Genomic DNA, 4,891 nt, shown 5'->3' on the forward strand with positions numbered 1-4,891 from the left:
AAGCCAGGATGGCTTTCCGCCCTTCCTCTCCTCCCGCTGGAGGAATAGAGAGTAAACAGCCAGAGCATCCAGGCATTCCTTCTCTTGCCCACTTCCTACTTCTTCCCCTAATCTCCACCTCTCGCCACATCCTGAGGAAGAACAAAGTAGCAACAGATGGGGGAAGTGAGACAGGGCTAGGCTGAATGCACTCAACAGCACCCGCTCCCCAAGCTTGCCCAAGGCAGCATGATGATGGCTCAGAGCCTGGCCAGGGCCCTAGAGAGCCCAGATGACAGATAGCTTTGGCTTTGTTTTGGTTTCTTTATGTTGTGGCAAGAGGGAGGACCCTGAGGTGGAAAATGACCCCCCTGCCCCAGCCTCCAGTCCCTACCCCTCTGCCCTGGAATGGTGGTTTCTCCAGACAGTAGGAAAAGAAAGCTCCCTCCCTGCTCCCAGCCTGCTTCCAGACTGGCCACCTGCTCATTCTACAGGGTAGGCCTCTGTGGGACTTTTCATGACAAACAGTCTCCTGGGTTGTTTGGGGATGTGGGGTGTGTGTGAAACACTGGGGAGCCTGCTTTCCTGATGAGGTCACTGTTCCTTGAGTTATTACCTTGCTTTCCTTGGCCTGAGCCAGCAGCAGGAATGCCTTGGAGCAGTGTTTGTTTGTGAAACATCAAATCCCTGCCTAGTTACATCCAAGCAGGCCAGCTTGCCTCCAGACCCCAATCCCTCAGTAGGTCTTCAGTCTTTAGTCCTGTGGGTACAGGTGTCTGTTACCTGCCTTGGAACAAAAGGGCTGGAACATGGTTGGGGCAGGATGGGCAGGGGCCAGCTTCCTTCCTGGAGCGGGAGCATGTGGGCAGGGCCTGTGGTCCCCTGGGCCAATGTACTTTGTAGGTTTCATTTGCAGGCTAATTTCGCTGGTAGGGAATATGGGCAAGAGGCCAGGGCAGCATTTGGCAGCAAGGGGACATCTAGAGAGGGAAAGCCATTTGAATTCACAGTGAAGTCACCCAAGTTGTCACTGCCCTTCACTTCCTGCCTGTGAGCCGATGGCCGATGGCCGTTGGCCTGCACTGACCTGGCCGAGGCACAGCCACGGGGCTGCGAGCACTGGCCCCACAGGCCATGTCGAGGGAGCAGGTAGCCTGGGCCCCTGCCAGCCTGGAGCTCCTGGCTGCCAGCTGCTGGTGGGCCTGGCCCTGCAGTCTGGCCCCAGGCTCTGAACATGATTCTATTTTAGGTTGCTGACTAGCTCTTCAGCCCTCATTCCTGTCTTGAGCTTCCTGAGTCACTTCTCACTCCCGGCTCTGTTTCTTTCTGAATGGAGTGGATTAGCATAACACCATATGTTAGAAGAGCAATTCACAATTTATAAAGCCTTTTTATGCACCAGCTCTCTTCTGGTCTTTCATCAGCCTGTGAGGTCCACCAGGCAGGTAATTTAATCTATGTTTCACAGATGAGCAATAATGGAGGCTCAAAGAAACTCAGGCAGCTTGATCAAGACACCCATGCACACAGGCACGCTGCAAGTCAGTGTGGAGTTGAGTCTTAAGAACCAGGCTTCCTGTCTTGAGTCTGGTGTTCATCCCTACCACTCTACCTGTCCAGGTGTGTCCAGGATATAGGGCACTGGCAAATAAGACACTGCAGGACCACCTGTGGTGGCCATTTCTTTTCTTCTTGATGGAGGAAGTTTGCTTCTGGGGAGCACTGCACTTTGGACCCAAGGTATTTAAAATGCTGGTGGGGGATAAGCAGGACTATAGACAAAGTAGAGGAAGTAGCCTGAATTTGCTCCCCCATGAGGGGCCCTTTCTAGATGCTCACTCCTTCCTCAGCATTTTACCCATTCCTTTCACCTTACCTCCAGGTTCCTAAGAAAACCTCTTCTCCCTTCCTTCACTCTCCTAAGGCATAAATGATTGACTACAGTTTAAAGGGCTATTGCTCCAGGCCTTAGCTTACCTTACAATTATGTAGTTTATGCCTCAACTTACAAGAAAAGCATATTCAAACCCACGGTCTTGTGAAAATGAATTAAAGAAAGCGTCACTAAAATGGAGTCAGGAGGTTCAGGAGGGGAGGCTCTCACACCCTTCCACTTCTCTTCAATTGCAAATTCAATAGGAAAAGGTGGATTTTGCTTGTGGATACCACTTCACTACAACAGCAGGAGGAAGGAAAGCTTTCTTCTCCCCCTCGGTAACAGCCCAGCCAATGAGGGACAGTGATAACTCAGCCAATGAGAAGCCACTATACTTCAAACTCCCAGTTTATTCCAATGGGCTTGCTGTTTATAACAGCCGCCTTCTATAAAAGAGCGTTCCTTTCCTTTGTTCCCTAAACTTGCTTGTGTTGTTCGCATGGCTTCCGTGTCCCAGTTTGTAGTTCTCTGCTATTCCTTAATAAACGCATTTTTGCTGGTTAAAGAACCAGAAGTTTTATTTTTAAGGTTATTAGTCTCCAAGAGAAAGTATAAGTTTTTAGCGACTGGCATAGCCTAAGCAGACAACTAGCGAGAACAAACAGCGGCTAGAGCACGGAGTGGGTGTTGAAGCCTCTGTCACCCCCTCCGTAGCACCAGGCACCACCTCAGCTGCTGATCCATGGGGAAGGTCTGCAAGAATCCCAGGAGGGGGCTGGGCAACCAGGGCAAGTGTGGCGCCTTGGGGAGCTCTGGGCATTGGCCATTGCCAGCTAGTGGGGAAGCGCTCTGATATTTCCACACTTGTACCACCATGCTTGGGGGCACCTTTGTATATTGATGCCAATTGTCTTGTTTAGTCTTTTCTAGGATATTTGGAGGAAGATACTACATTTTCTTTTCAAACACTGAGGAAACGATATCCATGAGGTTCAACAGCTTCTCAAGCTCTCACAGCTGGTGAGTTTCTGGCAGTTGGGTAAGTTTAGAGCATGGGGTATCCAAGATGGGAGGCTCCTTGTGAGACAGAGGAGATGGGAGCCCTGGGCTGGCAGAGGGCACCACACGGGCTCTAACCCCAGATGTCAAGGAGCAGATTGTGGGGAAACAACAGAAAGAACAGGGGTGTGTGTGTGTGTGTGTGTGTGTGTGTGTGTGTGTGTGTTTTGATGCTGGCTGGGAAGATGAAGGGGGGTGGAGGTGGGCAGACATGGGAGACATTGTTGGCTTTGCTTCTTGCCCTATATGGGAAGATTGTCACCCAGAGAATGTGATCACATTTGGAGCATTAGCTGTGGCATTTGATTTTAGAAATAGCTGTGTCTTGTTCATCAGGGGCTGCTGATTAACTCCTGATGCCCACCCCAACCCCTCCCCCACTCCCTGCAATTGCTAAGCTGCGTAGAATCCTGAGCTCTGTGGATTGTGATGCAAGCAAAAACCTGGTTCATGTTGGAGTAGGGCCTCTCTTTGAAGAATTGCTGGGTCCTAGGTTGTCAAAGATTAGGAAACTCAATTTGCTCCTCTGTGGATGGAGTCTGAAATGCTGATCAGCACTTGCCCAGAATTCTAGGTACCACCCCCCAGCCCTGCTATTTCGGGGGCTAGATGGGGTCCAGATTCCTCCTCCCCTCCCCATTCTTCCTGGAAAAGCACATATGCTTCTTAGGGTATCAGGTAAAGGCCTGGCTGCTTGCCCCCCTGGGAGGAGAGTTTAGCCTCATGACAACCTGTGCTCCAGTGGCTCTGCCCAGGACTCGAGATTTATGAGGTCTCTAGGAGCACCAGGGGTGTGGGAAGGACTTATGATGTGAAATGCTATGAGTCTATCTACTTGGTTTCCCCACAGATCCTGACTAGGGGCTAGGAACCAGGTTGACATGGGTCCTGTCAGTGAACAAGTCCCATGTCAGGTTTCTTCTGCTGCCACTCCCTTGATAGCACATGGCCTTTCCCCAAACTACATGCTCCCTCCCAACAAAGGATATTAATAGGTGTGAGTCTTGTGCCAGGTTCAAAGTGACCAAAAAACCCCCAAAATAAAAAACTTTGTTTCTAGGCACATGGCCTGTCTGCAAAATGAAGTTTTTCTTCCTCTGCACTTTGGCAATGCATTCACCACCAGCCTCTCAACAGAGGCTGACATTTCTTATGTTAAAAACTACATGCAATTCCTAAGAATTAGAATCCTTAGGCGAGTTATCTTCGTGTGTTTTTCCTTGCTTGTCCCTAGGTCTCTGCCAATTTAGAGTCAGAGACAACACATCACATGATTCCTTTTAAAATTGGGCTCTGGCTGCTGCTGCTCTGCCTGCCCACTGCCCATCTGCCTGCTCTGAAGGCAACCCAAGTATTGGGAGGGGTGGGGGGACTTCCAGAGAGCACACAAGTAAGAACTGAAATATTTGACTGGACTTGGTCCTAACAGAGGCGATTTTATTACCCTAAATGTCCTGGAAACCCTGTTGCCTCTGGCACAGGAAGGCTCCGGGCTCCGTCATCCTGGACAGCAGTCTGCAGCTGGCCTCAGCGTCCTGCAAGTGGCTGCAACGTGAGTCATGGGGCAGTCTCCAGCGAGGCTGAACGTGAGGTGGGCACAGAGGAGAAAGGCTCTTCTTCCCTCGCCTCAGGGGAGAGAGAGACCAGCAGGCTAGGATGGCCACTGGCCCCCCCTGGACTTTGTGGTGGGACTGAGGGCTCAAGATCAGGGAGGAGGGTGAGCCCAGAGAGGATGGGTCATGCCAGGCCAAGCCCTGTCAGAAATGGCCCTAGTGTTGACCGTTGGGCAGGGCCTGTAATATCAAAACCAGACACTGCCTTAGGATGGAAAGAACATTCTGGATTCTTTCTCACAATCCTTTTCATTTAGGTAAAGGAGCAGTGAGGTCCAGATTCATAATTCTTTCCCTTGGTGAAAGTTTCTCAGTCTATGAGGGAGCCTCATACTCTTGTGGTGGTTTATTGAGGTCACAAACA

At 50.6% G+C, this 4,891-nt stretch overlaps 1 long non-coding RNA gene across 1 annotated transcript; it reads left to right on the plus strand.

Moving 5' to 3' along the window:
• The first annotated feature begins 1,495 nt into the window (after positions 1-1,495).
• Positions 1,496-3,977, plus strand: LOC123586126. The gene is made up of 2 exons (XR_006706611.1): positions 1,496-2,606; positions 2,776-3,977. It is a non-coding gene; the product is annotated as an uncharacterized LOC123586126 (long non-coding RNA).
• Positions 3,978-4,891: the final 914 nt, after the last annotated feature.

This window comes from Leopardus geoffroyi, chromosome C3 (genome assembly GCF_018350155.1).
Source record: "Leopardus geoffroyi isolate Oge1 chromosome C3, O.geoffroyi_Oge1_pat1.0, whole genome shotgun sequence".
NCBI classification, from domain to species: domain Eukaryota; kingdom Metazoa; phylum Chordata; class Mammalia; order Carnivora; family Felidae; genus Leopardus; species Leopardus geoffroyi.